This window comes from Passer domesticus, chromosome 12 (genome assembly GCF_036417665.1).
Source record: "Passer domesticus isolate bPasDom1 chromosome 12, bPasDom1.hap1, whole genome shotgun sequence".
NCBI classification, from domain to species: Eukaryota; Metazoa; Chordata; class Aves; order Passeriformes; family Passeridae; genus Passer; species Passer domesticus.
Genome location: NC_087485.1, coordinates 21,095,228 through 21,106,605, shown reverse-complemented (window position 1 = coordinate 21,106,605; position 11,378 = coordinate 21,095,228).

The following is an 11,378-nucleotide window of genomic DNA, read 5'->3' as shown; positions in this document are numbered from 1 at the left end:
TTTTGTTAAGGAATTGGGTATTGTGTGGTCCTTCAGTCTTACCATCTTCTTCTCTTAACCAATGACAAAGGAATCCTTGGGCCAAGTTCAAGTACTTTAAAAATCCATACGGATTTTGAGCTTCCTATAATGGACATTTAATATGGATAAAAGAAAACTGGGATCATCTAATGAAAAGATTGTAAATTGATCCTTGTAGAATGACTTATTCCTGCTAATGAAGTTTAAAAAATAAAGAAAAATATAAAAATAGACAATTCAATGCAAAGAGGCTGCTGAATTACTGTAATTTTTGCAACCACTCCTCTTGACCATTGGACAGCGTAAATTGCATAAAAATTCAGCCTCTCAGAAATCACTGATTTGAAGACTACTATCACTAACAGTAAAATAATTTTTCCCTTTAAAAACATGCTCTTAAAATTTGAAAAATATCACAGTCATGTGATTTGTATTTTTTTTAAGATTTTTTTTTTGTGAGATAGCACTGAAATAATTTCTCTGAAAGACATGCACTTTTAATTTGATCTACCAACAGATATGGAGTTAAAAAAATGTGGGCACTTCTTTTTCTGGTAATAGCTGTTGATAATGATAAATACATGCTTATATAAATTCATATTTTATAAATAAGTAAATTAATAAAATGTTAAGCTTTGTAGTGGAGAAGGTTCAGCATGTTTGGACAGGATAAAATGAACAGTGGTCAGCCGGTAGGAAGGAAATGTCTCTAGCTTATTTCTGAAAATATGACTTTGGATTTTAGACTTTTTTTTCTTTTCATTCTTTCTCATAGATTTTTTTAGTGGAGTTTTCTTGTGTTATGGTCCTTTGGCCGCACCCCAGAACTCAGCTTTGATGGCTTTGCTCTGTGGTTTATTCTGCTGCTTCTTCAGATAAAAATATATTATTCACTTGTGATTAAAAAAAAGTGAAAATAGTAGGAATGCCACCATTCAAATTATATTTTCATGAGGGCATGGCAGGGTGATAAACTATAACATCATATTCAAATTCTGTCTAATTTTGATGTGTTCTTGTGACTATGTGCCTATGTTTGTACTTCTGTTCGTTATGATGGAAGAAATCAATGTTTTTCCATGATATCACATCAAAAATTAGAGAAGAAAACACAGGAGATGGAGCAAAGAAAGACTTAACTAAAAAAAAATAATTAATCTCCTGGATATACAGAAATTACTTATTAGTAGCTACTTAAATTGATCCTTTAAAAATAACTCATCTGAGAAGAAACTGATAACAACAAATACTTCAGATTTTTCCTTTTTCCTTTTTCTTTTTTTTTTTCTATAAGACTCACCTTAGAAGTAATACCATGTGAAGCTTTGAATTTTAAATAATCAACAGATGGTTGACTAATGCCCTGAAAGGGGAAAATGCTCAGAGGAATTTGAGGTACAGTGGCTTTGGTTAGAAAAAGAGTTTTGGTGTAATTTTAAATACATTCTTCAGTATTCTCCCCAGTTACCTGAACTGGGGTGATTTTACCCCCTAATGCATTTACTTGTTTGAACTCTTTTGTTAGAACAAAATAAAAAAATCATATTCTGTCTCCACAAATATTACAGTATTTCAGCAGCTGGTTTAGTCCTAAATTTTAGCAAATGTTGTAGTTAAAATATTTTTATGAGTGAAAATAATTGACTGTCATTTGAGAGATCTCAGGTTTGTGAGCCAATAAATCAAACAAATAAAAAATAAACTTTGCTGTCTGATAGTATTGTAGTGTTGGTTAATGGGTGTCTTTGCTCTTTTTACTTTTTTATTTATTATGAAAATGTCACTCTTTATGAAAGAATGAAGGGTGGCTTCAGGTTTGGGGAGACCTGCCACGACTGTCCTTTGACAAAAGGAAGACCTGTGAACAGCCAAGATGACTTCAGTGTTTCAGATCAGCATTCCCTGGCTCTTTCAGCATGACCTCTGTGACATGCCTGGGAATGCTTGAGTATCCATGTGGTATCATTTTATATAATCAGCTCAGAGCAGGTTGCCACAGTGTCCAGCTGTTTAATTTATGATATTTGAATAATTTAGAAGAAACTCCAAGTAATTCTAGAGCTGCAGGTGCTTTGATCAGCAGTGCCTTAGAATTTGAGCCTTTTTCTGTGGAAAATTGTCAGAATTCAATTCTTGTGCCATAGAAAGTTGTGGTCAAGAGTTTCTGTTTGGTTCATCATCTCAGCAATTCCTCTCTGATTTATAATGACATTTTTAAACAGCCCTTCTTCAAGATATGATTAGGTCTGATGAGCTGTTATTGATCAGGGGGTGACATTTACTCAGAGCTGTGTATTCACAGTTCCAATACTCTATAAACATAAATAACAGTGTTCATGATCATGCAGCCAAGTCTTTAAATATACCTGAAGAAGCAGCCACTTCAGGGATCACTCTAAAGGGACATTAGCTGGTTAGTAGATAAGATGAAATGCTACTGAGAAGGAATTCTAAAATTCTACACTTCAAATAAAAATTGAAACTCACTGATATAGATACTGTCGTTAAAATTCATACAATCACAGGATATCCTGGGTTGCGAGGGACTCACAAGGATCACTGACATCCTGCACAGAGTAGTACAAGTCCAAAACCTACTGAGATAAAGGAACAATTTTTAAAAACATAGAGCAGAATTTGTCGCTCTGTAGTCACCACTTCCTTTAGTGCTGGGGCTTTCTGTTTAGATTCTTCTTCTATTTCTTGTTTTTTTGTTATGCAAATTGATGACAGTTCTTGGACCCTAAATTTTGTTGTTCTCTCAGTGTAATCCCACCTGTAGTTGTTTGGATTACCAGGTCTTTGCTTTGGCTGTGAACTTCCCTAGGCAGCACTGTGAGCTCGATGTGAGATGGCAGCCATTCTCTCCTGCATGAAGTCAGGCCACTTGTCATTCCCATGACTAAAGCCAGAAATATTTGTGCCCTTTCCTTATTTTCTGGGAGTTATCTGAATTGTTTGTACACTGTTTTTTCCTGTTTCTCCCCTCTGTATGAATTTGATAGACTTCTTTCTGGTCCACCTGAATATTCTTTTGAATCATTGCTGCTTCTGTTCCCATCTTTGATGTGCTTACTTTTCTGGTGCTCTTGAAAATGAGGCTAAACCAGCAGCAGAATGGCTTTTCCTAAATAATTGGCAATATTTGCTGTAGTGTAGTTTTGAAAGGATGAAAGGATTTTCATTCAATCTTCATTCTGACATAGGTAATTCCATTTATTTATAAATCATTGATTGCATTGTCAATGATTTGTTTTGGGTCTTGTAGTTCTTTTATGTTTTGTCACAGATCTTGGTTAGGGGTTAATCCTTTTAAGACTGTCCGGTGTCCCAGAGATGAACCAAGTGATTATGTTTTGTTGTAAATAATTCTCTAGCTTTTTAGATTGGGACTGCAAATTTTTGTGTGTGTGTTTCTGCCACTTGGTGGTTTGTAATTTAAATCTGTAATTCTCCCACTCTGCCTCAAATTTAATTAGCAGTAAGTATTTAGTATCTGCTTGGTCAGTGACAAGGAACTATTTTGACAATTTTATCTTTCTTTCCCTGGTATTTACCCCTCAGTGCAGTGTGATAGTCAAACCTTTCGGCTGTTCAGTGTGCTACAGCTAAAATGAGGTATCATTTTTTCTGTAGTTCCTTTCTTCTGCTTGGTTGTGGTTTACTTTCTTTGGAAGTATTTTGCGGTTCAGTGTGGCTCAGCTCCATCCAGCAATACGGAATCAGAGGTTTGCACGTTTCCTAATGACATCATGGTATGTGGAGTTTCATAGCTCTTCCACAGCAATGAAAAGCTTTTGATTTTGTTATTTTTCTATTAAATATCCACATCTAACTGAAGTATATGAAGCTATGCAAACTCCAGTAAATGCACCTATGTTTTATTTTATTTGCAACTGCTTGATGAGTTTTGTGCTGAAAGAACTGAGCTGCATCCATTTTCCTCTCTCAGGTACTTCACACAGAGGAGGAAAAGAAAATGAAATGCCTATTGGTGAATGGGGAATGTGTGGAATTAGTGGAACCATTTTAATCCTAATTGCTTCCTAGCAACACTAGCACATCTATAATGATGCATCTCTCACAATTGGATACAACACAGTAAAACAAATAATTCCAATCACACAAGTCTGCCAGCACTTTTGAGGTCATTTTCTGCAAGTTGATCAATACGAAGTTCACATCCTATAATCCAGGTTGAATTTATTCCTGTAATACATTTTAGCTTCTAGAGGAGCAGTGGTTAATTGCTAATCCATATTTATTAAAGAGAACAAATGAGGACAGCAAGGGTAGACGTCCATGCACCATCACATCAAACATGGAACTTCTGAGCTCAATTTTCCACTCAGATCCCTGGTGTTTGTTTAACTTCTGTGCCCATGACTTCACAAAGTCTTTGGAGATTATCAAGGAATTTGCCCAGCTGCAGTTGGTGCTTTCGTTGACAATGCCTGGAATTTACATAGATGTTAACTAGACATTTCAAGTTGTATGAATCTTCTGGAGTGCAATTATTGTTGATCACCAAAATGCATTTGCATTTTATACAATTGATTGCATTTTATACAATTGATTGCCCCCTTTCAAATCTATATTTCTTTCATCTGCAATGTATTAAGCTTGCAGTGGGAGCTGCTGGGTTGTTCTTGGCACAGCAGACATTTTATTTTAAGGTTCACCTTTGAGCGCAGCGTACTAAATTTATCATTCAGTTTTTAGGGCTTAATTGAATGCCCACTGAGGTTGACATAAGAACATATTCCTGTCTTTGACTCAGCTTTGGATGGTGTTTCTGATCTTGTCCCTTATGTGTGCAGCTTTCAGACTGATCCCAGATGGGCAGGGTTTTATCAAGTATTTGCCAAGGAGTTAATGTATTTTGGCAAATAAATTACTTGCCACGTATGGGGATGCATGAATTACTTTCTGAATTATTTTTGTTCACTCTCACTGTTGCTTGATTTATAGCAGAACAGGAAAGGTTTTCTTCTTTGTAATGATCACAGCTTTTAATAGATGAGGAACAAGAAATCAATCACAGTAAGCCATAAGCAAATAATGAATATTCTTGTAAAAATACTACTTCTCTGAAGAAAACGCAGGTATTGATATGAAGAACTGCATTCTCCAGAATTAATTAAGGAAATAAAATTGATTTATGTGAATTTATGGAAAAGTCCAATAGTGATTTTGTTTGTGATCCACATCTTATAAAATTCAGCTTCTATTTTATCAGTACATCTATCCATTAACAGAAATGGAATTAAATAGAATTATATTCATGTAATTAAATCCATAAAATGCATGCAAAATAAATACAGTAGAATAAACTTACAATAAAATATGACATAAACTGGTATTTATATTTAAAATATTCAACACTTGATTCCCAAAATCCTAGTAGAAAAAGAGACTTCTTTTTGAAGAAATTAAGAAGAGCTTATTTGTTATGGTCAGGTAAATAAGAAATACAGATAAATAATAAATAAAATGGACTGCTTTGGCTATGGAATTAGCAGGGGCTTTGAGGATGACATTTTTTTAAAAATAAACAATGCATTCTCCTCTGAGTTCAAAAGAGCAAATATTTTTGTTGGAAGTGTTTCTCAGATTGTCCCTCTCCTGGTACACAAAGCTGAGGAAAAAATTCTTTCCTTCTGTGACCAGAAAGTATAAAATATTTTTAAAGGTCACAGTAGAGTTGTGTAAGTCTGCTGAAGAATTAACTTTCACCCCACCTACTGTCATCACAAGTGGCAATTGCCATGTCTGAACTTGAATTTAGGAGCTGATTTTGCTGTAGGATGTTTCTATAAATATGCTGGCTTAATGCCTAATTTGCAGTTTTGTTTTTGAATCTCACTTCCATGGGATAAAAAGCAAATCTGGAAAGAGAAATTAACCAGACTTCACTTTACTTGGACTAATCTAATAGGAAGTGTAACTATTTGACTTTTCCTCCACATCTGTGAAGAGACACTTGAGTTGGGAAATGCCAACAGTAGGGAGGGGCCCAGGATCTCTGCTGGCAGAGTGGAAATGACCAGGTTGTAGGGAAGGAGGTATCCCACAGAAGGCAATCCTCTGTGAAACACTGCAAAAGATCTTGGAGAAATAAGGGCAGGCCCACAAGCACACTGTAAGGAAGACTTTGCATGGTTTAGAAGGCGTTAGAAAGAAATACTTAAAATATTGATTTGATATGTTGAACACCCAAATTGGATAAGGGGAAATTTTGGTCAGATAGACAGAAATTCTTCCCCGTGAGGGTGGGGAGGCCCTGGCTCAGGGTGCTCAGAGAAGCTGTGGCTGCCCCTGGACCCCTGTCAGTGTCCAAGACCAGGTTGGACACTGGGGCTGGGAGCAGCCTGGGACAGTGAAAGATGTCCCTGCCCATGGCAGGAGATAGCATAAGTTGAACTTTAAGGTCCCTTCCAATGCAAACCATGCTGTGAAACAGTGATTCAAATGTAAGGATGGATTTAACAAATTAGTAGCTGAGTTTTCATTGCCTGCACCTCTGAGCACTTTTTGAGTGCTGGTGAAGCACAAAATTTGTAACACAAAGTTATTGTGTATTTTCATTTGAAATGCTGGTTCTGAGTAAAATTTCCATGATTCACATAAATTCTGATGAGGGTTCCTTTTCCCTGATTTTGTAATACAAAGCTTTTAATGATTCATTAGGTGTCTTGAGTTTCCTGACCTGATGGATATCTGAAAATGTGGTGTGGTTCAGTCAATAGGCAGCACCACGGAGCAAACCACAGAAAGCAAACAACAGGATTGAGAAATTTCCTGTACCTTCAGATCTGTAAAAAGGTTGATTTATTTGACATAATACAGTGTTCTGACAGGACTTTTGCTGGCATAACTTGAATTTAGCAAATGAGAAGAGCTTACATCCATCTTTCATTGAAATAGTGAGGTTATTTTTCACATTGTGCACTTTGCCTCAAAACTGTGCACATAAATATTCTGGGAGCATAAAATGGACCTTGTCTAGGGATGGAGTGTTGGATAGAACAATATTTTCTGTTTCAATAGCTTGTGTTTAGTGTCAATATGATCAGGTGGATCCATTGCATGACAAAAGTTCTAACTTTTGTTTCTTATAATTTCCTGCTTCTCAGGGCAAGCCAACCCTGCCAACATTTATAAGAATTGATCTGGTGTTGAAAAATTAGTTTTAAATGAACAGTACTTTTAATGCTTAAGAGAATTTCAAATTTATTTTTCTTTCTCTTGACAAGTATTCAGGAATTCCCAGGAAGCAGACAATATAAATCAAAGAGCCTGGTTTATGAAGCACAAAAAAAAAAAAAAAAAAACAAAAAACCAATTGTTAGAGTTTTGCCTTGCTGCAAATCAAATTATTGCGAACTTCAAAATTTATTATTTAGACTTTTGAAAATACCAGTTAATTTTAATTGGCTGTGCATGGTTTTGACTGAAAAGATGGAAACACATGTTTCATGATTCACAAATAAAACAACATCTTGTTCTATTTTAAGTAGAAATAATTTGGGGGGTGGATAGGAGATTGAGGACAAGTAGGATTAATTGTAAGGGCAGTCTCTTTCACTTCCTGTTTGGAAAGGATCCTGAATTTACACTCCCACTACGGTTCATGAAATGAGACTCCGACACAAAGTTTATCATTCCAACATTCCTTGTTCTTTAATGACTATACTGTTAGAAGATACTGACTCTATAACCAAAGCAAAAGGAAGTGACAAATGAAATAATGTAACACTAAAAATGTCAATATCAGGCAACTTGCTCTTACCTTTCTGAGCATTGAAGCATATTGCCTTATTGATTTTTAGTGCTGTGTGATGAACTTTACCATGGGAAACAATACAATATAAATTAATTTTTACAGAAATTATCATGAGAATAAGAATTTATTACTAAACTTGCTCATACTTCCATAAAACTACTGTCTAGTGTAACAACAATTGACAAAATTATATAGTTGTTGTAGTCTATTGAAAGATGTGCTATGTATCTTCTTAGTGAGAAAATCATGGAATCATGGAATATCCTGAGTTGGAAGGGACCTCCAGGGATCATGGATCCAGCCCCTGGCCCTGCCCAGACCCCCCAACAATCCCCCCCAGGATCATAGATCCAGCCCCTGGCCCTGCCCAGACCCCCCAACAATCCCCCCCTGTTGTATCGTGGTTTTTGTTTTATTAGTAGGTTTATGGTTTGATTTGTGATTTGGTGGTTTTCCTTGGTGTTGTTTTCCTTTTGTCTCCACCTTTTCCCAGTTATTTCATCAGCTAGTTTATAGTTTCTATTTCTCCAAACTTTAGCTGTTTATTGAAACTGCTTTTCCTCTCTTTGAATTTTATTGGTTCACTACTGTCATCCCCGCCTAGGATTTTTACTCCCAACTCTCCTGATTTCTTGAAAGTTGTGCCTACCCCTGACCTTCCCCCACATATAAGTCTTTGTTTGCCCCTTGATCGGGGTCCCAGGAGAGGAAAAGGGGAAGTTTACCATCAAATAAAGTTTTCCTGGGACCCGTGTGTGCTGCCTGTGTTTTATATTGCGCCAAAACAATTGACAACTGGGATTCAACGGAGCTCCAGGGGGAACCTGCTGCCCCCCCTCTCTTGTCATCAGCTAGCCGGGGAAAGAGAAGCGGCACCCCCTGTCAATCCCTGGTGTCCAAAGGCTCCTGGGACTCTGGCAGCCTCGGGGCTGTGCCCATTCCCTGGGGAGCCTGGGCAGTGCCAGCACCCTCTGGGGGAAGCAGAACTTTTTCCTGCTCTGCAGCCTTAGCCTGCCCTGGCCCAACTCCAGCCCTTCACAAATAATTCTTTCAGACTCTTAGAGTAGATACTTTTATTGCCACTACTAGAACCACTGCTGAACACTGTTACAATGACTTGGTATTTCTCTGAAGTGATAGTTTTTATACTACATGGTGTTTCTTTCAAAAATAAGGAAAAAATTTAATTTTCAGATTTCAAACCTGCTACATCCTCTTTGTCCTTTTCTTTACATTGAGATGTAATGAGTGGTTTCAGTCTAGCAGAGAGACATGATTTGATGCCAGGCTCTGTCACAGACATATTTTCTGAAAAATCCTTTTGCCAGGATCTTTTCTTCCGAGAAGCTGGGAAGCTTCAGCTTCTCCATGTTGCGCTGCTTTGGGATGGATTTGGAGAACTGTTTACCCAGCATGTGAAATTGTTTTCATTTGATGACCAATCACAGCCACCTGTGTCGAGGCTGTGAGCAGTCACAAGATTTTGATTCCTTCCTACTCCTTTCAAGCCTTCTGAAGGATCCTTTCTCTCTATTCTTTTTAGTATATTTTAGTATAGCATTTTAATATAATATAATATAATTAATAAGCCTTCTGAAACATGGAGTCAAGATTCTCATCTCTTCCTTCGTCCTGGGACCCTCAAACACAACCATAAGGCTCTGCTGTTGTGAAATCCTGGTGGCTTTATTTTCTGAACCTAACCTGTCTTCCGTGCTCCAAGAAACAGTGGAAACCACCAAGGTTGTGCTTTTATAATATCCTTAGTGAAATGATAATATTAATAATACAATGATAAACGTCCATGTGTTTTGCTTTGCCCTTCCTTGCATTCTTCAGTGCCAAAATTACATTCTTTCCCTTACCAACACCTTCCTGTTTGTTTCTAATGTGTTTTTTTCACATTGAAGGTAAAAATGGATTACTGGGCCTATCAGACTTTGTTTTCATCTGCCAAAATTGAATATATTCTCAGCTCTTGTCTTTCTCAGAAGACACTTTCATAATGGCATTAAACCCAACACGCTCAACAAAGTGTGCGACCTGCATGTAAATAATCCAGTATGAATTAAAAATACAATTAACAGCTTGGAGACTGCAAATTGAAAGTGTAAACTGTCTTCAGATCTTGGCAAAACATTTGTAATGAATTGCCCTTGACTTTACTTTGAGGAGACATTTCTACATAAAAAAGAGGGGTTTTTTATGGCTACTTAGTGGAGCACAGTGAGGTGATGAGCTAAAATTCTGCTAGAGGGGAAGAAAGGCTTAATGACTTACTAAATATTTACAATGAGATTTGAAAACAAAGGAATTGCTGTTTAATTTTGTGGGTAGGAACAAGAAATTCAGTGGGTTTTGGTCTGGACCAGTGATGAATGACATTAAAAACAATGGGCAAAATGATTTGCAGTTGGTGCAAAGAGCAGCTTTTATGAATTATGGATTTCTGTTGGACAAGAAAGTCTCTCTATCAGGTTCACATGTTAAGCAAGTGTTTTTGAAATCATCCATTTTGTCAATAGAAGAAGAAGAGTGAAGTTATTATGATCCAAAACCTATTCTTAGTTCAATAGGGGTATTTTATTCTTTCCCAATTCTGCCTTATTTTTCTGCTTGGGCCTTACCGGAGAAGGAAGGAACCATCAGTCTTAGTCTTTCATGGAAACCTAAGGAACCTGAATTGTTGCAGCACCACAAAACATGACCCAAAAAACACAGCCTGGGGTACTTCTAACTATGGTTACTGCAAGGTAAATATTACTTCAGCTTATTTAGAACTACATTGCCCTGTAAAACCGAAAGATTTCTAAAACATACTATCTCAATGTATCAGAAGGAAAAGTCTTGCTGATCCTTCACAAGAAGAAATATTTGCCAGCTCTCTCTTTAGGTCCGGAAAAGACTATTCTACTCACTTTGTTACAGCAAGATTTGAAATATCAGCCCCCACAGAAGATTTCTGTGGCATTGCCTGAAATAACATTTTTTTCTTCTGCTGAAAAGTGACAAATATAATGCTCTAGTAGAATACATTGGATTAGAGGATTTTTTGGTATATTTAGAGTCCAAGATATCCTTTCCTGTTGAGAGTTCTTGTTTAGACCATTTTCTAATGGAGGCACCCAACAAGTGGGAATGCAGACATTGTAAGTACCTGAGGTAGTGAAGTGCCCAAATATGCCCATCTGTGCACCTGCATCTTCACATGGGCTCCTTCCAAAAATCTAAATTCTTTATGGGAAAAAATGACCAATCAAACAAACTAAGAAAACACAAAAATAAGTTGCCATATAAGTGGGAAAAAAGTTTCTGCTACAACAGCAAAGGCTAAACCTAATGATGTATTTACTCATCTAAATAAATATTAAATGTACATCAAGACAGTGCATAAATTATGTCATCATTAACATGCACAAAATTTTCTCCTTAGATTTTTTTAAGGTGAAAATAGGTACACTGGAGAATTCTCTGGGACTTTCCCCCTGCCATCAATTAAAAGGTGTCCTGAAGATTCTTTCTGAGATAAAAGAACTTTTGCTCAGAGGTTTGTGTTGTCCAGCTTTTTATG